We start from the raw sequence: 24,873 nt of genomic DNA, 5'->3' as shown, positions 1-24,873 counted from the left end.
ATATCATGGAAACCCAAAGACATCTTTGTAAGGGTCAGCTTCTGTCTACCATGACTGCCTCTACTTTGTATAGCTGACCTTCTGCCTCAGCACCTCTGTGTACATGTATTATGGTGAATATGCACACACAGCCTGGGCATTGTATGAGCTCTTGGACTTTAAACAATCCTCTTCCCTCAGCCCTCAATTATTTATCTACAGTTTATATGGCCCCAAGGGAAAGGAGATATGGAAGGGAGAGAGATCCCTAAGGGCTGATTGCAGATTGTAAAACAACCTTTGCTCCCCTCTCCCACATCACTATCACCTCTGAGGGAAGTGATGTGTTTGGACAATGCCTTCTTTTGGGGCTGCTTTTGATGTGTAGGAATCAAGAGAATCTGGTTCCAAGAATGGCAAGGCAATTCATACTTCATTCACCATTCCTTAGTTAAGCTTTTGCATTCCTGAATATTTGCAAAGCCTTCTTCTTGTCTATTACTTTCAAATGACACAGTGGAAACGTAGAGAAAGCTTATAGCTACTGTGTGATCAGAGTATCTTTCCCTTTCCCATCTGATCTAATGGAATTTAGAAGGAAGTTATTATGTATGGAGTAGGCAAAAGCACTTTGAACTAAGCAATGCAAATTTAACTTCAGACTCCATTTTTACCTGTAGAATAAAACTAGGGGAGCTAGGAACATTCCAATGGCTATCCAACTTCCTACTTAAAGAATAAAAATAGTTTATTATGCTCCTTAGTTCTCTAAGATATTATGGCTGTTCCTAACAACAGGAAGAACAAATGAATCTGATGGGTTGAACTGAAAAGTGCACATTCTGTATCAGTTGACAGTGATGGAACACACAAGAAAAGCACATAATCTTTGACTTTTGATTAATGAAAAATTGTAACTGTAACTTGGCAATGGTGTGTTTATGGCTTTGTGCTTTTAAACTTCTTTTGTCCCTGCTCCGGGATGCCAGAAGAAACAAGGGTCCCAAGTCCTTTTCTGGTAGCCCTAATTGATCAGCAATGCTGCTTATGTGATGATTTGTTGATGACTTTGAGACCCATCAGTACTGTCTCTCTCCTTCCTCATGGTGTGCAACAGACAAGGTGGACCAATTTCTTGGAAAAATAAAGGAATATAAGTGAAAGAAACCTATGCTAGAAAGATCAATAGAGTCTCTAACTTACCTATGTTATATATAAAACCAAAAGGGTATATAACGTGCCCAGTAACATCTGCTGCTAGAACCATATCCAGAAATTGGAGGCCTTGCTGGCAACATTTCTATGGAATTCTTAAATCCCATAGGTGATATTTTACATATATACACCTCCTTGTAATATATACACACATATACCTCCTTGAAATATCCCCATGAGCTAATGTGTTGAAAATTTAGTACCCAGCTGGTGGTAAGTGGTAGAAATTTGGGAAATAGGGTCTAGCTGAAGGAAATAAGTTATAGAGGCATCTCTTTGATGAAAATATCTTGCTCCTGCACCTTCCTGTTACTCTTTATCCTGTCTGCCATAAGGTAAGGAAGCTCATCCCTCACATACCCCTATTTGCCACAAGTTCATCCCAGCATGAGAGCAGGCAACCATGGCTCAACCCTCCCTTAGGCTGTTTTCTCATTACAATGTTCTCTCTGATATTTTGTAAAAGCTACAAAAAGTTATCATACAACTCTTTGAGGGTTCTGTTAAAGAAAATAAGTAAGAATATGTGCTGCCCAATAAGTAAGAATATCTTAGCTTTTTTCCCCTGTTGCTCTGATGAAATACTCTGACAAAGGGAAAAAGGGTTCATTTGGTTTGCAGTTGAAGGTTATTGTCTATTACAACAGATATGTGATAGGTTCAAGCTTGAGATAACTGGCCATACTACAGTCAAGAATGGAGAAGTAGATTGATGTGACCATGCTAATGCTCAGCTTGCTCTCTCCACCCTCATACAGCTCAGGGTCCCAAACCAAGGAAATGGAGTCACCCATAGTTGGCAGATCTTCTGCATTATCATAACATAATTATGATAATTCATAACAGACATCCCCAGAGGCTTTTCTTCCATGTGATTCTAGATTGTATCAAGTTGACAAATAAAATTAAACACCACAACTCCTAAGAATGACAAATGTTGACAAAGACTTTCTCTGTACTGGGCACTAATCTTTAAAATTGTTGCTTTCTGGCTTTATTTTCCTTCCACTATCAATATATCTCCAATACAAGGTATTGCTGGACACTTTTAAATTACAACAGGACCCAGTTTCATCTTCAGGTTCACAGTGGAAAACTATTAGGCACGTCAGGTATCTAGATGTCTCCTGGAGGCTATCTATGTCAACACAGTCAATAATACCATAATCACACATGGGAGTGGGTGATCACATTCATTCTTCTAATCACAAATCAAGTATTTTTCATCTTGATTTCTCATTTGCTGGATTAAAAAAAGGTCTCTCAGTTTGCTAAGCATGAGGTTAATTAGCCAAGTGGCACATTAGCTATTCCTCCCCATAATTATAAAAGCATATTAGCTTCAAAGGGATGCTATAGATGCCTGCAAGTTGGAGGAAAACCACAAGTAATGTGGGGTGTATAGAACATCTGCTCCCACATCTCATGGAGAACAGAGCATCTGTACTTGACAGTTATGCTTTTCAATTCAGATTCTTAGTCTTGGGAAAAAATCTGGCTTCAGGAAGAAATAAAAAGACAATATTTAAGGGGAGGAATTGGGGGTGGGTGGGTTGGAAGTCCAATTGTATGCCTAGAGACCATTCCTAAGCATTATGATTTTCAGCCTTTCAGCAGAAGTATTGAGTTTTTAATTGTAGCTATCTCATGACATTGACAGAACTCCCTTGTGCTAGCTGACTCCAGAAATGAATTAAAGATAAGGGTGTGACTTAGTATGACTTAAACATTTAGAAATAGTCAACATGGGAAAGTGGGCAATACTCTTTATCGTCCTTGTGTATTTTTTATCTTCAAAAAATTATAACTAACCACAAAATAAAAATAAACCCCCAAAAGTTCTGACTTTTTCCCAGGATGTGTTTGTTGAAATAATAAAAAAGCAAATTATTTGTAAATGTGTTTTTTATTGATGGAGGATTCTCATTGGTTAATAAAGAAACTGCCTTGGCTTTTTGATAGGGCAGGATTTAGATAGGTGGGGTAGACAGAACAGAAGGTTGGGAAGGGAAGTTAGTCAATCACCATGCCCCTCTGCTCTGGGACAGTTGCCATGAAGCCAGCCACCAGGTCAGACATGCTGAATATTTCCTGGTAAGACACCACTTCGTGGTGCTACACAGATTATTAGAAATGGGTTTATCAAGATGTGAGAATTAGACAATAAGAGGATGGAACTAATGGGCCAGGCAGTGTTTAAATGAATACAGTTTGTGTGTTGTTATTTTGGGGCATAAGCTAGCCAGGCAGCCAGGAACAGGACGGCAGGAACATGGCCTGCTGCTCCTCACTATATTTTATCTCTGCTCTTCTTCCTTTATAGGGAAGAAGTCAGCCTGTGTGTTGAATATTGGACCCCATAACAAGTGGCATGCTAGAAAGCTTACATTCACTTAAAAGAATGTTCTTACAAAAGAAAATAGGACTGGGAAAGGGGGTTGGTCAATAAATATGACTTGATAATATGTTGAGTGAGACATTGCAATAAACTCCAAGTTCTGAAATAGGGTCATGATTGTCATTTTATTTTTTTATCTGCCTTTTCAGTGATTTAACCAGAATTTTTCCCAAAGCTCTAATGGCTGGCCTCTTTATCCAACATTCTGGAAGAAATTTCTGGTCTTCTGACTGGCAGAACATCCTCTGTGTTCCTCTATATGCTTTATTGCTTGCACACTGCACAAACACCTGCTTTACATATTGGCTCCCTGAGACTTGGCTCTCAGCTCTGGCATTCTGAGGAAAAGCACATTTGCTTGCCCAGAGCCCAACTTGCCTATGCTTATTAGGATGTTTCTAGATGAAGGTCTGGGCCAAATTACCCTGTGCTTATCATATAACACCTTCATGTGGAGCCCCAGGACAATGAAAACAAATAACATGAAAACAAATAATAATGTCTGACATTTATGGGACTCTTGATTTTCATGTCAAGCATAACAATAGATATTAGTATTGTGCTCCTTCTCCTAATGTTAAACTAAGATATCAGTAAGAAATAGTGGTGACACTGGCTAGACTTGTCATGGGCCAGATCCATAGCAGCTACTGAAGAAGGGAGACTTCTGGGTGACTTGTGTTGGCACTTACCCCATCACGCTACTTGGATAGCTCTTTGAAACCACCTTCAGCTTGGTCCTCTCTGAAACTGCACATCCAGATAGAAGGTAAAATACGTTTTTGTTGCTTTCTTTGCTATACTTCAATGGTTCGGCAGAAGTCATTAGACCTTCCTGATGGGATCATTTCTTGTCCAATACCCCACAAGACCCTCTTCTATCTCAACACCCTGTTGTGGTTTCTTCTTAACATGAGTCACTTTCTGGAAAAGTCTCTGGGTTATAATAATGGGAGCAAAATTACATTTATGAAGTAGCAATGAAATAATTTTATGATTAGAGATCACCAAAACATGAGGAACTCTATTGAATGGTCATAGTATTAGAAAGGTTGAAAACGGCTGGTCTAGTCTCATGGGATAACTGCTATACCTATGCCTTAGTTTAACATTAGGAGAAGGAGCACAATAATAATATCTATTGATATGCTTGACATGAAAATCAAGTTATCTCATCAATAGCACTTTTGGGCTGATCATCAAGAGTCCCATAAATGTCAGACATTGTTATTTGTTTTCATATTAGACTTCACAATTTCCTGTCTCTTGTAATTTCTATGAAAATAGAAGACCACAACAGCCCTATATATCTCTGTTCTCAAATGCCCATAAAATACCTTGATGTGTTGCCGGTACCTCAAATCTGTTGAATAAGTAAGGGGATGTGTAGTGATGAGAGGGGCTGTTGGCATTCCCGCCCAGCCAGCTTATGCCCTGAAATAGCAACACACAAATTGTATTCTTTTAAACACTGTTTGGCCCATTAGCTCTAGCCTCTTACTGGCTCCCACATCTTGACTAACCCATATCTAATAATCTGTATGCCACCACAAGATCGTAGCTTACCGGGAAAGATTCAGCATGTCTGACCTGGCAGCTGGCTCCATGGCATCTGTCTCAGGTAGGAGCGTAATGGCGACTGCCCCAGAGAGGAGAGGCAGGACGATTGCCTGAGGCATCTGCCTCACTCCCTTTCTTCCCAGCATTCTGTTCTGTCTACTCCACCCACCTAAGGGCTGGCCTATCAAATGGGACAAGGCAGTTTCTTTATTCACCAATGACAGTCCTCCATCAGGAATGAACAACCCTCCTGAATGATCTTTCCACCTCCACCTACATCTTCTCTATTCTTTTCTTTTTTCTTTTTTTTAGTGATTTATTTATTATTATTACATCCCAATGGCAGTTCCCCTCCCTCCTCTCCTTCCAGTTCCCCTATTTCCCCTCAGCCCTCTTCCCACATCCACTCCTCCTCTGTTTCTACTCAGAAAACTGCAGGCTTCCCATGGATATCAGCCAGCCATGATATATCAAGTTGCAGTAAAATTAGGCACCTCTCCTCATACTAAGTCTAGACAAACTAACCTAGTATAAGTAATAGGTTCCTGAGAGGTGGCAAAAGAGTTAGAGACAGCCCCTGCTCCCACTTTTAGGAATCCCACAAGAAGACCAAGTTACACAGCTATGTGCAGAGGAACTAGGTCGGTCCCATGCAGGCTCCCTGGTTGTTGGTTCAGTTTCTGTAAGCATATATGAGCCCAGGTTAATTAACTCTGGAGGGGTTGTATTCTTGACTCCTTTTGGTTCCTACAATCCTTCCTTCCCCTTTTCCACAGGAAAAAGCTGAGCTCTACCTAATATTTGACTGTGGATCTCTGCATCTGTTTACATCAGTTGCTGATAATAATTGGGCTAGGCAACAATCTATGAGTATAGCAGACTATAGTTAGGAATCATTTCATTGACTTTTTGCCAGTCCTGTTTAGTTCTATTCTAGGTCTCTGAGATATCTAACATCTGGGTCTTAGTGCTTCAGACAGTGTCAGAGTGGGCTCTCTTTCATGGCATGGATCTGAGGTTGGACCAGTGATTGGTCAGTTACTCCCACAATTTTTGCAACACCTTTACCACAGCACATCTTCTAGGCAGAAAAAAATTGTAGGTCAAAGGTTATGTGGTTGGGTTGGTGTCCCAATCCATCCATTGGAAGTCTTGCCTGGTTACAGAGATGTATTCCCTATTCAGGCTATGTATTCCCTATTGCTAGTCTTCTTAGAATCTACATTCTTGTAGATTCCTGGGAGTTTCCATTGCACTATATTTCTACCATGCCACCAAAATATTTCCCTTTTCCATTCATCTCTTCCATCACTCTTTCCTTTCACCCTGCCCCCTAACATAATCCTTCCTGTTCCATTCCCCATCCTCTCCCAGTTCACCATCAAAATCTATTCTATTTTCCTTTACATGAAGATCCAAATTCCCCCCTTGAGACCTCCTTGTTACTCAGCTTCCTGGTTCTGTGAACTAGAGCATTATTATCCTTTACTTTATAACTAACATCCACTTATAAGTGATTATAGACTATGCTTGTCTTTATGGATCTAGGTTACATCACCCAGGATGATTTTTTTCTTGTTCTTTCTATTTACCTACAAATTTCATGGTTTTTAACACATAAATAGCAATCCAGTGTGTAAATGTACCATGTTTTCTTTATCTATTCACCTGCTGAGGGACATCTAGTTTGTCTCCAGTTTCTGGCTATATTGATTAAAGCTTCCATGAACATAAGCTGAGAAAGTATCCTTGTCATATGAAAGAGCATACATTGAGTATATGGCCAAGAGTGGTATGGCCATATCTTTAGGTAGAATGATTCCCAGTTTTCTGAAAAGCCATTATATTCATTTCAAAGTGACCTTACAAGTTTGCACTCCCACCAGCAATGGAGGAGTGTTCACCTTGTTCCACATCTTTTCCAGCAGGAGCTTTCATATGTGTTTTTGACTTAGTCATCTTAACAAATGTAAAATGAAATCTCAGAGTTATTTTGATTTTCATCTCACTAATGGTTAAGGATGTTGAACATTTCTTTAAGTGTTTAACAGCCATTTGAAATTTTTCTATTGAGAATTCTGTGTTTAGATCTGCATCCCATTTTTTTACTGGATTATATGATTTTTTGATGTTTAGTTTTATGGGTGTTTTATATGTTTTGGAAATAATGCCCCTGTCAGATGGTGGGTTGATGAAGATCTTTTCTCATTCTGTAGGCTGTTGTTTTGTACTATTGACAGTATTCTTTGCTTTACAGAAGCTTTTCAATTTCATGAGGTCTCATTTATTAATTGTTCATCTTAGTGACTGCACTACTGGTATTCTGGTCAGGAAATTGCTTCCTGTGCCAATGCATTCAAGATTATTTACACTTTGTTTTCTATCAGATTCAGTATATTTGGTTTCATATTGAGGTCTTCAATCCACTTGTACTTGAGTTTTGTACAGGGTGACAGATATGGATTTATTTGCATTCTTCCACATGCCAACATTTAGTTAGGCCAACATCATTTGTTGAACATTTTTTTCTTTTGGATAATTGTGGCTTCTTTGTCAAAACTCAGGTGTCCATAGGTGTGTGAATCAATTGGTCTTTGATTTAAACCCACTGGTTCACCTGTCTGTATATATGTCAATATATGCAGGTTTTTTTATTACTATCACTTTGTAGAAGAGACTAAAATCAGGGATAGTGATGCCTCCAAAAGTTCTTTTAGGGTTTCTCATGTATACTATTATATTATAAGCAAATAATGATACTTTGACCTCTTCCCTTCCAATTTGTATCCTCCCAATCTCCCTTAGTTGTCTTACTGTTCTAGCTAGAACTTCAAGTACTATATTAAGTAGATGTTGAGATAGTGGACAACCTTGCCCTATACCTGATTTTAGTAGAATTGTTTTTAGTTTCTCTCCATTTATATTGAAACCATTGATATTGGTTTTCAGCTTGCTGTATATTACCTTTATTTTACTTAGGTCTGTCCCTTGTATCCTTGATCTTTCCAATACTTTTATCACAAAGAGGTTTTGGATTTTTGTCAAAGGCCTTTTCAACGTCTGATGTGATGTATAGGGTGAAAAGGGCCAGTGAAAAAATACCAACCCTGAGATCAAAGCCGAAGAACACACCCTGCCCCTAACCAACTCAAGACTTGAAATGCAACCAATCACTGAGCATGAAATACAGTCAATCTCTGAGCTTGTGCCAAGCTCAAGACTTGAAATCCTACAAATCCACACCCTGAAAATCTTTACCGTAGAAAGCTCCACCCTTTTAAAAACCCACATAAGCCCTGTTCCTGTTCAGTTTGGAGCTGCCTTTGTCTACCCTGGCAGAGGTGACCACTTTCCTGAATTCCTTCCTCCCAATAAGTCTCTTTAGTGAGCTTTGTTTTAATAACTTTCTTTCACTTGAGAGAAGTGGAGCAGAGCTATAACAACTGTTGGTTGGGGGAACTTTCCCTTGTTGAAGCAGAATTGTTACAATCAAACAAAGCTAAGCAGAGCTGTAACACTTCTTCTGATCAGACTATAGCAGAGCTGTAACAACCTCACTGGGGAAACCCTCCCCCACTGGAACAAAGTTGTTACACCTCCAACAAATTTGCAAGAGTTAAAACTTTTCCTGGAGCAAGGACTATAACACTTTTCTGGGGGAAATAATCCCCCATCCGAACAGAGCTCTAACATTTCTGCTGAGATACACCTCTCTTCTGAGCTGTAGGTATTCCTTGACTTCTGACTGCCAGGATACTGTTTACTTCAAGTTGTTGAGTCTCTGTGTAGTTTGGATATCAAAGTTACTATGGTCTTATAAAACAAATTTGGCAGTGTTCCTTCTGTTTCTATTTTTGTAATAATTGGAAAAGCAATGGTATTAGCTCTTCTTTGAAAGTCTGGTGGGATTCTACATTAAAATCAGCAGGCACTGGACTTTTTTTTTTATTGTTGTTTGGAGTTCTAATGACTACCACTATAGGTCTATTTAAATTGTTCATCTTATCTTAATTTAAGTTTGGTAAGTGATATTTAACAAGATATTTCTCCATTTCACTTTGATTTTCCAGTTTTGTGGAATACAGGTTTTTGAAGTATGACCTAATGATTCTTTGGATTTCCTCAGTGTCCAGTGTCTGGTATTATGCCCCCTTTTGATTTCTGATTTTGTTAATTTGCATATTCTCTCTCTCTCTGCCTTTTAGTTGGTTTGGACAAGGTTTATATATCTTGTTGATCTTCTCTTTTCATGGGAAAGAACAAAAAAAGAGCCAAATCTTTGTTTCATTGATTCTTTGTAATTTTCTCTTTGTTTCTATTTTACTGATTCCAGATCACTGTTGGTTTCCTGATATTTACTTTTCTTGGGTGTGTTTGCTTCTTTTTGTTCTAGAGTTTTCAGGTGTGCTGTTAAGTTGATATGTATAAGACCTCTCCACTTTCTTTGAAGCAATTAGTGCTATGAACTTTACTCTTAGCACAGCTTTTATCATGTCTCATAAGTCTGGGAATGTTGTGCATTCATTTTCATTGAATCCTAGTCAGTCTTTAATTTCTTTCTTTATTTCTATCTTGACCCAGTAGCTACTCAATATAGAGTTGTTCAGTTTCCATTAGATTATTGTCTTTCTGTTGTTTCTATAATTGAAATTCTCCACTCTGTTCTTGAATGTTATCCTTCCATTTATCCCCCACAATTTAACCAGGAATTTGAACTTTTATTCCGCTTGAGCTTTTTAAATATTTAATTTAATTTTTATTTATTAATATTAGTGGTAATAAATAGTTTTGTGTCACATATGTGGAGTGGGAGTCAATTTTTGTTAAGTCAGGTGTTTTCATTTTTACATAAGTTCTGTGGTTTGAACTTAGATCTCTGGGTTTTTGCAGCAAACACCATTAACTACTAAGCCATTTTATCATGCCTTGTTTCTTTTTTGATACAAAGTCTAATGTAGCCCATACTGGCCTTAAACTCATTGTTTAATAAAAGATGATCTTAAATTTCTGACCAACTTGTTTCCACTTCCTGAGTGTTAGGATTACAGGCATATGCTTTTTTTTAAAAAAAAATTAACTTCATTATCACACTACTAACTCTTGAAAGGTTGGAACCATCTACTTCTCTCTATAGATCCTGGCCTACCAATCCATCTGGAATATGGAAAATTTTCTGTGTAGAAGCAATAGTAAAATTCCTAGTATGTTTCTGATTAGAATTAAAAAGGCTCAAATTAGGAGAGACAAATTATGGACTCTAAATAACTTTCAAAGATTGTTAGGAGATGAAGGGGAAGCCCAGCCAATCACCTATTTTGTTAGGAGATATTTCCAATCAACAATTGGCTATTGGACTAAAACCAGATCTAATAGTTTAAACAAAACTTTACATGATGACAAAGACTTAAATAGTCCCAGGGAATTAACAGATGAAACAGAGAAAGAATTAATTGTCCTTGAAGAGAAATTCAGGAGACATATGAATCCAAATATTAATAACATTCTAGTCATATTACATTCCAGAATTACCCCTACAGGATTTTCAATGCAGAGGGAAGATATTATCTTAGGATGGATCTTTTTACCACATAAATAAAGTAAAAAAAATTAAGAATTTATGTGGAAAAGATCTCTGAATTAACTACAAAAGGAAAATTGAGACTTCATCAACTAACAGGTATAGACCCAGCAGAGAGTATAGTCTCTTTCACTACTGATGGAATTAAAAAATTATGGGAAGATAACCTTGACAAAGAGCTTGTGCTAATTTTTTTCTTTCTTTTTTAAAATTAATTTATTTTTTATTAAAAATTTCTACCTCCTCCCCTCCTCCCATTTCCCTCCCATCCCCCCTCTCCCTTCCCCTCCCTCTCCAGTCCAAAGAGCAGTCAGGGTTCCCTGCCCTGTGGGAAGTCTAAGGTCCTCCCCCTCCATCTAGGTCTAGGAAGGTGAGCATCCAAACAGACTAGGTTCCCACAAAGCCAGTACATGCAGTAGGATCAAAACCCAGTGCCATTGTACTTGAAACCACCATACTGATTTCTAAAGTGGTTGCACAAGTTTGCATTCCCACCAGCAAAGGATGAGTGTTCCTTTTACTCCACATCTTCTCCAGCATAAGCTATCATTGGTGTTTTTAATCTTAGCCATTCTGACAGGTGTAAGATGGTATCTCAGTGAATTTGCATTTCCCTAATAGCTAAAGTGTAGCGATGAGGTGAGCAGGTCTGCTTTTCATCCCGCCCGGCTCCTACACGGCTAGCTTTATAGCTGAAATAACAATACACAAATTGTATTCTTTTAAATACTGTTTGGCCCATTAGCTCTAGCCTCTTACTGCCTAACTCTCACATCTTGATTAACCCATTTCTATTAATATGTGTAGCACCACGAAGTGGTGGCTTACCAAGGAAGATTCAGCATGTCTGACCTGGTAGCTGGCTCCATTAGCATCTGACCCCGAGAGGAGAGGCATGGCAATTGCTTCACTTTCCTCTTCCTCCCAGCATTCTGTTCTGTCTACTCCACCCACCTAAGGGCTGGCCTATCAAATGGGCCAAGGCAGTTTCTTTATTAACCAATGAAATCAACACAAACAGAAGACCCTCCCACATCATTTCCCCTTTTTCTGTTTAAATTTTAAAAAGGCTTTAACTTTAACATAACAAAATTACATATAAAAACAGTTATTAAATAAGAATTATAGTTACAATATTTATATCTATTTTATCTTTTATATAACAAAGGAAACCAACTATAACTATCTATTCTTCAACTACATCAAAGATTCCAGAAGGATATAATATTACCTAAGTAAATGAGAAGTAAGCAACTTACAAAACTCTAGAAATGACAGAGACAACTCACTGCCTGGACAGTCACCCAAAGTTCTTCTGTACCATTGGGCATCGATCTTCAGCCTTCAGGCCCATAGTATCCAGCAGACATTTCCATGAAGCAGGAAATTCCAAAGATAGTTCAGTCACTTTCTGCTGTGTCCTGCAGAATGTCTCGCAGACTCTTTCATGAATCAGGAACCCCAGAAGACCATCTCACCTTTAGGCAAGTTCAGCAGTCCTCTCTTTGTGGGTTCTTTGTGTCCAGTTTATGCAACAGTCCAGGCAAGAGCAGTTTCTTGCCCAAATGGCTATCAAACTCTATAAGGAGCTTCTTCGATGCCCATCTTCCTCTTGAAGTAGATTGGTGCTGCCGGGAGCAGACGTGTCTCATTGTCATGAAAAGCCCTAATTATTAAAACATTTAAAATGCCATATTCTGTAGTCTTTGAAAGGTATGAAGAATGCCTATCTAAGTGAAATGTATCTCTATATATCTAGATAATCTAACTACCGTGACTATAAGCTTGATTATTATTGATGATTATCCATCAACAACCTATATTACATTACATTTTTAAATGAATTACACAATCACAATAGCTTAATCAAGCAAGATCAGAAATAAATATACATATAACAAAATTGACCTTAAGTTTAAATCACTAAAGCAAAATCCATATCAATGCCAATTATTCATATCTATATCATATCCCCCTTTAAATGTAAAAGAACATTTATAAACAATATTTGGTAATATGGGCACAGTTATTTCTCTCCAAACTTCTTCCTGCTGAATGGGGGCGCTGTTATTCAGGTCTTTCATGGTATAACCTGTGTGCCAGGTTCCTCTCAGTTGGCAGTTGAGCAAAGTAATTTCTTGGGGGTGTTGACAGCAACCTTTCAGGAGGGCTTGGTCTATCATACCATATTGGGATAGAAGCAATCCACAGGGTCTCATCCTCTGTGAAAACAAAAGAAGGACTTTTCCAAAGCATCATAACCTTAAATCCAAATTTTAAAGTCAAGGTATTTTCAAAATATCTATGTTGGATTAGTTCAGCAGCATTTATAAACAAGTATCTTTTAGCAGGTGTTGCTCCTTCCTCAGCACTCAAACAATTCAAAGAGAGCATAATAGCATATAGTATCAAGACTCTCTGTGCATTTATAAGAATGTATCTCTCAGTTGGCAGTTGAGCAAAGTAATTTCTTGGGGGTGTTCACAGCAATCTTTCAGGAGGGCATGGTCTATCATACCATATTGGGATAGAAGCAATCCACAGAGTCTCATCCTCTGTGAAAACAAAAGAAGAAACTCTTTTCCAAAGCATCATGTTCTTAGATCCAAATTCTGAAGTCATACCATTAAGATGTCCATTCTGGTCTAGCCTGGCAGCCCATATAATGAAATGTCTCTCTGTACTTAGCTTCTTTACAGTCAAAAATTTCAAAGAAAACACAATAAAATACATAATCCAGACTCTCTGTGAATTTTCCATTTTTACGTGGCTTACTTTTACTCTATCACTTTACTTTATTCTGTCTCTTTAAAGACTTTACCCTTGTTTTAAAGGCATTAACTTTATTTTCTATATTTTTTTCTTTTCTCTCTCAAGCCTACGTACATTCATCCAACATTGTGAGCCATTTAAAGGCCTTCTATGTCTGAATCTTTTTTATTGTGAATCTGTAATTTTCTTACTGTCGATAAACATGTTTGATTTGCACCTGTAAATCACTAAGTGCTTAAGAATCTAAGCTGTGACATTCCTAGGTCAAAAACAGGTACTGTGTTCTTGCCCTGCCCAGTCCAACATGGTGGAGCCGCTTGTGACTCTGAATCGGTTGCACCTCTGAGCTGCAGAGCAACTGGGCTATTCTGGATGTTGGCTCCACCTCTCTCCAATTTCAAAATGGAGGATGTACCATTTTCTACTAGCTCTGGGGCCGCCAGGTAGGAGCCGCACTCAGCACTTTAACTCTGAGACTGAGCGTGCGGCACAAAAACTCTTTTCATCCAAGTTACAGCCAAATCTGACGCGCAGAGCACTGCGCAGCCTGGAAACATCTCTCTGTATGGAGGCAGGAATCCGCCATGCTCTTCCACCTGCCTAAGCCTGATTCTGCTGACTTCCCAGGTGCAGGCAGGGAGCACTGAGCCATTGGCCCCGTCTCAGAGCACTCTCCTTCAGATCCCGAGTGGGAACATAAACATCCAGTCCCATAAAAGCCATTGAAATGCTTTAAAGCCAGAGTTTGTACTGGAGGCACAGCCCCAGGAAGCCGTGTTTTAAAATGACTCAGCTTTTTTTGTCACTATTTCCGAAACAGAAAATCTCTCTTCAAGGAATTTATTAATTTCTTCGATTTTTTTGTTTGTCTTCTCTTCATTTCTTTAAGGAAGTTTTTATTTTCTCTTTAAAGTTCTCCATCTTTTTCATAAAGTTACATTTAAAGTTTTTTCTTCTACTTCTTCTGGGTTAGGATGAACAAGTCTTCCTGTTGTGTGACCACTGGGTTCCCATGTTGCTTTTTAGGACATTGGAAGAATTCTTGCATTGGTGCCTATCCATCTTTCCCCTAAAATGAGGCCAGCAGTGTCTCTGCCTCTTGGTCCAGTTCTGCAGTGGCTGTCTGAGTGTTTGGAAGTCTTTTTTTATCTGTTCTATATTGTCTTTATCAATTTTTTATTGAATATTTGTCTACATAAATAATGTTCAAATTTTCTGCAATGAAAAATGAGTTTTCCTGCAGAAAACTTTGAAATTTTTAGGAAGAATATGAGGATCCACAAAACAACTCCACCTGGTTGATATGTCATCATGATACTGATAGTGCTACTAAAGACTGGTTTTGGGTACCAGCTGCTAAAGATGGCTTCAACTTTGTTAGCTGAAATGCTGTACCTTCTTACAATGTTCTGACAAGAACTACAAATAGGAACCTCAGAAAAATGCTACTGAATACTTAGAGACTTTTTGCAACTATACCAGACAATAATCTTGAAATTTAACTATGATTTTACTTTTATAGGATCCCATAGAAAGAACTTTGCATTTCCTCAAGTATCTTTCATCCATTTTGGATTCCTCTGTTGAGAGTTCTCTGTTTAAGTCTTTACTCCATTTTATAAATTGGATTATTTGTTCTTTTGATGACCAATCTTGAGTTCTTTGTATATTTTGGAGATTCCTCTTTTTGATGTGTGGTTGGTGAAGATCTTTTCCCATTCTACAGGCTGACATTTTAGAGAAATGCAAATAAAAAACAACTCAGATTCCATCTTATACCTGTAAGAATGGCCAAGATCAAAAACACTGATTACAACTTATACTGGAGAGGTTATGGGGTAAAGTAAACACTCCTACATTTCCGGTGGGAGTGCAAGCTGTTACAACCCCTTTGGATATGAATATGGTGATTTTTCAAAAAATTAGGAAACAACCATCCTCAAGACCCAGCAATGCCACTTTTGGGTACATATCCAAAGGATGCTCAATCATACCACAAGGATATTTACAGCACCACTGCTTGTCATAGTCAGAACCTGGAAACAACCTAAATGCCCCTCGACCAAAGATTAGATAAGGAAAATGTGGCACATTTACACAATGCAGTACTACATGGTGGAAAACAATAATGACATTTTGAAATTTGCAGGCAAATGGATGAATCTAGAAAGCATCATATTGCATGAGGTAATGTAGACCCAAAAGGACAAATAATATATGTACTCATTCATAAGTGGTTTCTAGATGTAAAGCAAAGGATACCAGCCTATAAATCACAATCCAGAGGCCCTAGATATCAATGAAGATGGTAAAAGAGACATATGTAGATCTAATCTTCATAGAAAGTAGAAAAAGACAAGATCTCCTGAGTAAATTGGTAGCATGGGGACCATGGGAAAGGGTCAAAGGGGGGAGAAAAAGGGAGGGTAGCAAAGAAAAATGCATACCTCAATAAAATCAATTAAAAAAACAAAAAACGTTGCCCCCATGATAGCTCAAAGTAATTCTAGATGGTGTCCCCTTTCCCAACAAAGTTTGCCTCAGGGTTAGCTACATCAATTAGGGGTTGATTATAACAGGTATATGGTTGGGCTCTGGAGGTGGATATTATGTAGGCTCAAGGATCTTTTTGAAAAAAGAAAAAGAAAAATTGGATGGGATAATAGGTAGACTAGTGTGAGCTTACTCACAATAATTATAATAGTGAGTAACGGAGTGAATACTAGTGAGTTATTATTTATAGGCAATTTACATTGGTATAGATTCTTGTATATTAATAAAAATTCAAATTACATTGAATATGCTTCTCTTTATATTTATAATATTTGTAAACCTAAGCTTCTCTCCCTACTCCACCCACAGACACAGGTCTGTGTGACTGAGGTCTGGAGAGGTCATGATGTGGAAATTCTCAAAGAGTGAGTTTCAACAAAAGCAGGATGATCCAAATCCTACAGTCCTTCTACTACCCCTTCTACAACAGAAAAAAAAAAAAAAATACTGCACTAAAGAATCAAGAAAACACTACTTAATTTGTTGTCATAAAGGAAACATTTTGTGGGTTGTCCCTTTGTTGAAAACAAGCATTTTGGTTTTCTTGACTTTGCTATCAGGAAAGTATGTATGATTATAAGTACACCCAGGACACTAGGAACACACGGTGCCTAGCTAGATTGTAAGGGACCTAATTCTTTATTCATGACAGCTTCTACATGTATTATCAGACTCTACACCTCGTTCAACACCACTGACCTACACAGTGTCTGATTTAGAAATAAAACTCGGGTTTCAAAGGAAACAGCATGCATAAGTTTAAAATTAGACAAATCTGCATTTAAAACATACTCAACTAATTGTTCTTTGTGTCAGACATGCAATATGATCACAAGAGTTTTTGATGCTGCTCTCTGTTAGGAGAAAGTCTAAGACAGGATCCTTCATTCTGTGTCCTGTGATTCTTTGGCCAGTGGGATGTGGTGGACATGTATTGTTGCCAGCCCCCAAGTCACCCTCTACTTCCTCTATCTTATTCTTAAATCCAGTTACCAGGCTAAAAGGAGGCTCAAACCATCAAGAGTCAAAAGAGTACATTATGACAAGTCTGTCAACATTCACAATCAATACCAGATGTAGGAGAGAGAAAACCTTTAGATGATTTCCTTTCCAGTGCTTACTTTTTTCATAAGAAATCTTGATCTAGAATCTCCTGGATGAGATAACTCAATGATCCAAATGGGAAAAGAGAAGGCCAAAACAATATTACTGCAGTAAGCCACCACGTTTTGGGTAATTAATTACCCAGTAGTAAGTAAAGGTAACAAATTTTGCATGAAGACTCTGTATGGCAGTACCCTGATCTGATCTTGAAGGACATTATCACTCATAATGACCTAAACATGCTGATTCTGACTCATCAGAAGTTGCCTTTTCTTGTAGCATGGATTCTTGGATCTGATAAAAGATAATTAGAATTGAAGGTGTTTCTTCTCATCATCCTCAGTAATCTTGTTTTTGTCCTTGCAACTTTGAACTCTGAGCTCTTGGCATCTTAAGGAAGGAGGACTGTGATCATTGGGATGCTATAATTTATCCCATAAGCAAGAAGCTTGGACTTCTACTGGTTCATACTGAGTGTGTCATTTTTTCCAGGACGTGCCTGGCTGGGGTTACTGATCCTGCCTGTTCAGATGGAAATAGGATGACTTTGCACAACAATGATACTCCTTTGAAGCAAGGCATCCCCCAAAGTCCCTGCTAGCACTTCATCTTGTGATAAAATTCACATGGAAAATTCAGTCAGAATTGCCAATAAGCAGTTTTGAATTCCTGACCACAGCCAAAGTCACAAGAGTCAACCTGCTTTCTAAGAGGAAAAGTAACATGGAACAGAGGTGGAAAAAGGAAGCTATGAATCTGAACTATAATCATGCAATAAATTATAAACAGAAGAACTCTGAGTTAGATTATTCTTGTTTTGATGTGAATATATTTGCATAACTATTAACTATGTTTCTTTTCTTTTTCCATTTTCCTATTGTCTAATGTAAAATGTGTTTAATACAAATTCATCTTATATCTCAGTGCAGGACATAAGAAGAGTAATGTAAACACTGCAGAAAGAATGGTCAGGATCCAAAGCTGATAAAAAGCTCTTTAAATCAGAGAAAATAGCTAGGGTATGGTGCTCTTGGTTGTTTAGAAAAATGGTCTCTTTATGCCAGGTTCAAACAACAGTCTACTATTGCCTTCATTTTTGTAAGAATGGTACCTGAGTCTACAGGCAGTACTTCAATATGGATAGACAGGAACTCTCTTTTTGGACTGTGAATGTCCCCTATATATTTGACATTGAACTGTATGATGTCAAGAGAGCATGTTATGATTAGATCTATAATGTGGAATATAAGAAATATAAGAACTTTCCTCTGCATGAGAATTTTCCATGTGCCTGATAGCCTTTTGTATGTAATAAAAAAGAATTAACTAGTGTGGGAGAATTGCCTGTATTCTGTCAATTATGTTTTAAATAAACACTGATTGGCCAGTAGCCAGGCAGGAAGTATAGGTGGGACAACCAGACTGGAAGTAGAGGCGGGTCTAGGAGAACAGGAGAATTTTGGGAAGAAAGAAGCCCATTCCTCTGCAGTCCTGATCCATCTACAGAAGAAGCAAGATGTGACTGCCTCTCTGAAAAAGGTACCAGGTAATGTGCCTAACATAGATAAGAGTAATAGGCTAATATAAGTTATACGAGTTAATAAGAAGCCTGAGCTAATGGGCCAATCAGTTTATAACTAATATAGACCTTGTATGTTTTTCTTTGGAACTTTAGGACTGTGGGAAACAGGAAGGACAGAAACCCTGACAACAATTAAGCATGTTGAAAGTACAGATATGCTATAAACTAGTGATATACAAACTCTGTCTCAGAAGACCTAAAAGGATCAACCATTCCCCTTTTCCTGAACTAACCCCAGATACTAAAATGTTAAAAATGGTGAAACATACACACAAATATAAATGATGCCCACTTGACAGAGAGTAGAGTAGTTGGGCATTGTGTTGTGTTGTTTGTGGACTGAATAAGTTCACGCCAAGTCCAGAACTCACTTAATAGCTACAAGAAGCACTAGACCGCCGGGCAGTGGTGGCGCACGCCTTTAATCCCAGCACTCGGGAGGCAGAGGCAGGCGGATCTCTGAGTTCGAGGCCAGCCTGGTCTACAAGAGCTAGTTCCAGGACAGGCTCTAGAAACTACAGGGAAACCCTGTCTCGAAAAACCAAAAAAAAAAAAAAAAAAAGCACTAGACCATGGGGGATATTTCTCTGAAGATTTGGAAGGTCGGAGCTGTAGTAGAAGCAGCAGCGGGCCACATCCTGCCCAGCTCCCGGCCAGCTTATACCCCAAAATAACAGCACACAAATTGTATTAATTAAATTTATGCCTGGCCCATTAGTTCTAACCTCTTATTGGCTAACTCTCACATCTTGATTAGCCCATTTCCATTAATGTGTATCGCCACTTGACTGTGGCTTACCTGTATGAGTCTAACCAGCATCCATCTTGGGCAGAAGAAGAATGGCGTCTACCACACTACCTTCTGCCTCCCAGAACTCTGTTCTATCTACCATGCCCATCTAAGGGCTGCCCTACCAAAAGCCAAGGCAGTTTTCTTTATTCAACCAACAAAAGCAACACATAGAAAGAAGACCCTCCTACACCGGGGAGCTGTAAGAAAGTTCAATTACAATGTTTTCTTTATAAGAGTTGCTGTGGTCATGGTGTCTCCTCACAGAAACATTAAACCCTAACTAAGACAGAGAGGATTTGTTTTGGCTCATCGTTTCAGAAATGTCAGTTACCACAATGTGGAAGGAATGGCAGAGAAAGGAAGCTCACACTATGGTGGTAAGGAAATAGGGAAAGAGAGTACAAGAAGGCCTGAGATAAAACCTGGTCTCCAAAGAATATGCCCATGGTGACCCAGGTCACCCAGCTAGATCCCACCTCCTACCTGTTAGCCATCTCCCAATAATATCATCTAAATATATGAATCCATCCAGAGATTAACACAGGGCTGGGGAGATGGCTCAGTGGGTTAAGGGAATAAAGCAGAGAGTGATAGGGCAGGACACCATGTGACATCATTCTCTGGCCTCTTTATACATATGCATGAAACTGGTCACTCTCACACACATGCATACTCACACATAAAAGAGATGAAATCACTGATTGTGTCAGAACCCTCATTTCCCCAAAGTTCATCAGCAAGCAACCAAGTCCTGCATACATGAGGCTGTGGGGGACATTTCATAAAAGATGTTATACAGCCAGATGCTGCAACAGCTCACATACATATACCACTATTCTGCTTCACTTGGGTGACAGGCTGGCAGCTCTAACTCCAACTGTGTCTCCTCTTTAGTGATTTGAAATCCTGGGTCCATGTGTGCAACTCCACAGCAGGTACTCCCTTCTCTCCCTCCTGGTGAGGAGTGTCATCATTCTTCCCTTTTATTGAACTATTTTGTCCCAAGACTCACTCAATCACATTAAAAGCAGCAGCTTTACACAGACTGCTCAGTGGGTGCCAGGTCAAATTTCCAGAATTCTTATCTACGTATGACTGCTGTTCTTGCTTCTCTGATCAGGGAGAAACCTGTCAGCTTTTTCCCCTGTGTACTGCCCTTCTTTATTCTCCCACCCAGGACCTTTCTACTTATAATCCTCTCCCAGAAACACTCTTCAAGTTACCATAACTCCTGGTTCCTTCTCAAATGTTCTCAGCTCCAGTGTCACATTTATTGTGATAGCTTCCTGTACCACAGCAATGTATCAAACCACTAACCATTCTTCATCATGTCAAATCATTTATGGTTTCCATGGCACCAATCAGTCATAAAATAATTTTTGTTTGTATATATGCAAGGTATCTGTCTTTTGAATACCGATGATGGCAGAGATTATTTTCTATCATGTTTACCATTAAACTTCTATCCTCAGTGCACGGCCTAGTGCAGAGTATGTGACCATGGTCCATGCAAAATGAATGAACAACGTTTACCTCTCAAGTCCTCAGTTCTTCCAGTTGTCTGTGACATAATCAGGTTCTCCTTACAACACAGCTGTCTGGAAGTTTCACTAAATCTGCATGTAAAAAGAATTTTGTGGTGTCTCAAAGAGTGATGAATCCCAGAGCCCAAACCACTTTTCCTGTATCTTCTGCTAGGAACCAGAGAGCCAGACTACAATTTTAAGTACATACTACAGATATGTAAGGTGCACCGATGCCAGAAGAATATTTTTACTCTCTCAAACAATGTTAGATTCTTCCTCCATTAATAGCTTTGGTGTGTTATGTGCCTTAATATTCAAAGGCAGCTTCATGCTTTCCATACCTAGTAATTCTTATTCCCAGCCTTTTGTTTTCCTATCCACACACAAAGCCAATAACAACCTCCAGCCTCTACCAGTGTCCACTGAATCACACTCGTGCTGGCATCCACTTGATGTTCTTGCTTCTGCCTTACAGATAAGAATAAAATTGAATGCCATTTTTATCTACCCTGAAGAGAGGGGCTGGAAGAGAGATATAGGGAATTTTCTGGAGAAAAATCACTGTCATCCTACACTCAACATGCTCAAAGAGCATGGTGTGTCTTATATGACATTAGAGTAGATCCAATATACATGGAGTGTGTATGCACAAAGGTGGGATACTTTTGAACAAAAAAGAAAAAAATCTCAGATCAGCATATATGCCTATATATCCTATATATGGATATTACACACACACACACACACACACACACACAAAGCAATTTAGAGATTCAATGTAATCCCAATCTAAATCTCACAACATTCTTTATGGAAACAGGCAAAAAAATCCTAAAATTCATATGAAACCACAAAAAACAAGGATAGCCAAAGTAGCAACGATGAGGGAAAAGCAAAATTGATGGGATTGTCATTCCATTTTTTAAGATACATTACAGAGCTATAGTAATAAAACAGTTTAGCTCTAGCACAAAACATACATAAATCCATGAAACAAAATAAAAGATCCCATCATGAGTACATGTAACTACAACAACCTGATATTTGACAAAAATGCCAAAAAGTATATGCTGGAAAAAAGACGTGTGTGTGTGTATGCACACATACACACATATAGGATATATAGGTATATATGCTGATCTGAGATATTTTTTCTTTTTTGTTCAAAAGTATCCCAGCTTTGTGCATATGCACTCCATATACATATACATATACATCCAGATACCAGACTGTTTCTAACAACTTGTCATGTATTGCTCTTGTGTGTTCATTTCTGCACTATTTTTAATCAGGGTATATTTGCATTCCTAAATTACAAACTCTAATCTTCTAGAGGAGCTTATTTGTTTTTAAATCTTCTTTAGCTTTGTTGAAAATTAATTATACGGATATATACCCATAAACTCAGCATTCAGGAGCTTGAGATAGGAAGATTGGAGTGAGTTTGAAGTCAGCCTTGGCTACAAAGCGAGCTACAGGTCAACTTGGGCTGCCTTGAGATCCCATCTCAAAAAGAATGCTGTGACTACCTAATAAATGGCATTTTATTAATTCAGTAATTGCTAGACTATCCTATTAAAAGGCAACTGTCAAAGGTATCCATCAGTTGTGAAAATAACCATTTTTATCAAAAGCAATTTAGAGATTCAATGTAATCCCAAACAAAATCTCACAACATTTCTTATGGAAATAGGCAAAAAAATTCCTAAAATTCATAAGGAACCACAAAAGACCTAAAATAGTTAAAGTAGTGATGATAAGGGAAAAACAAAATTGGTGGAATTGTCATTCCATTTTTCAAGATACATTACAGAGCTATAGTAATAAAAGCAGAATAACTCTGGCACAAAATCATACATAAATCCATAAAACAAAATAGAAGATCCTGTCATGAGTACATATAACTACAGCCACCTGATGTTTGACAAAGATGCCAAAAAAAATAAAAATGCTGAAAAAAAGACATCAGAATGGTTCTGAGAAAACAAAATGTATATACATAGAAGAATAAAATTTGATTCATATCTACCACCCTTTACAAAACTTATCCCCAACTGCATCAAAGACCTCCAGATGAAACCTGTAACACTGAGACTACTAGAAGAAAATAAATTCGGTACTCTTAGATGTGGGCAAGGATTTCCAAATTGCACTCCATTTGCCCAATACTTAAGGCCAGTAGTTAACAAGTAGGGCATATTAAAACTAAAAGGTTCTGTACATCTAAGAAAACAAGTGAGTGAAGAGGAAGCTCACAGGGTAGAAGAGAATCTTTACCAGCTATATATTTGAATACACACACACACACACACACACAGATATATAAAGAACTCAGAAGAATCAGGAAAAACAACAACCCAGTTTAAAACTGGTCTTAGTATCTAAGCTATGTATCTTGTATTTCTCAAAAGAAATAAAAATAGTAAGAAATATCTCAAAAATTGTTATCTGTTGTGGAATATTACTTTTTGTAAAGATGTGTTACATTTGTTTATGTTGCAGGATATTACTTTAACTATGTAAAGATGTGTTGCATTTGTTTATGCTGTATTTGTTTAACTATATAACAATGTGCTATATTTGTTTAACAATGTAAAGATGTGTTGCTTTGTCTGCTAAGGCACCTGATTGGTCTAATAAAATGCTAACTGGTCAATAGCTAGGAGTAGAGGGATAGGTGGGGTTGGCATGCTGATTGAATAAGTAGGAGGAGAAATTAAAGCTGAAAAAGAAGGGAGAAAGAGGAGACACCCAGGGCCAGCCAGGCAGGCAACCACCAAACAGACAGACACACAAGAAGCAGGAAAAATGGGACATACAGAATGAAAGGAAGGTAAAACTTAGATGAAGAGAAAAAGGTTAATATAAGTTATAAGAGCTAGTGGGACAAGACTAAACTAATATTTACTATGGATTTTTCAAATATAATTATTGTTATTCATCTCTTCTTCCTTTCGCTCCCTCTGTATTGCCCTCCTTCCTTCCCAGTTAAAATGTACCACTTTCCCAATTCCCTCTATATATCACTTGTATCTTGCTATCCTCTCCCTAGAGCTTCACCCTCCATGATCCCTTTTTACTTTCATGCTTCTGCAATTACTCTGGGTTATATATAAACACTTAAAAATTCAGATATATGAATCACAAATAAGAGTAAACATGCAATGTTTGTCTTTCTGGGTCTAGGTTATCCCACTGAGTACAATGTCACTAGTGTCACCCATTTACCTATGATTTCTGTTTACTACTATGTACTTGTACCTCATATTTTTATCTATTTTTCAATTGAAGGGCATGTAAGTTGTTTCTGTTAATTAGCTTTTGTGAATATGGTAGCAATAAACATGGCTGAGCAGGTACATGTGGAGTAGGATGTCAAGGCCCTTTGGCATATGCCAAGGAATTTTATACATGGGCAGATTTATTTCTAGCATTTTGTGAATTCCTATTGATTCTCTGAGTCATGAATTTTTATTCTCAGCAACAACACATGAAGGTTCTCCTTTCACCACATCTTCACCAGTATTTGTTACTGTTTTTTTTTTTTTTTTTTTTAGTTTTAGCCATTCTAACTGGAGTAAGATAAAATTAAATTTCAAAGTAGTTTTAATTTGCTTTTCTGTAATTGATAAGGACAATTGTAGAAGTCTTTCTTGGACTACCAGTCCTCAAATCATGACATGGAGATGAAGTTTTAGTTATGAATGCTAGGCCTTAGTGGTTAATTCAGAGGACAAATAAATATTATTAATTATCAAGTTTCATCTTGCTATGTCTCTTGCCATATCTGATCCTGTAAAACTATTTCTTTAT

The sequence above is a fragment of the Arvicola amphibius genome, chromosome 15 (genome assembly GCF_903992535.2).
Source record: "Arvicola amphibius chromosome 15, mArvAmp1.2, whole genome shotgun sequence".
NCBI lineage: Eukaryota > Metazoa > Chordata > Mammalia > Rodentia > Cricetidae > Arvicola > Arvicola amphibius.
The sequence above is the reverse complement of the archived record's forward strand: the minus strand, read 5'-3'. Positions refer to the sequence as shown.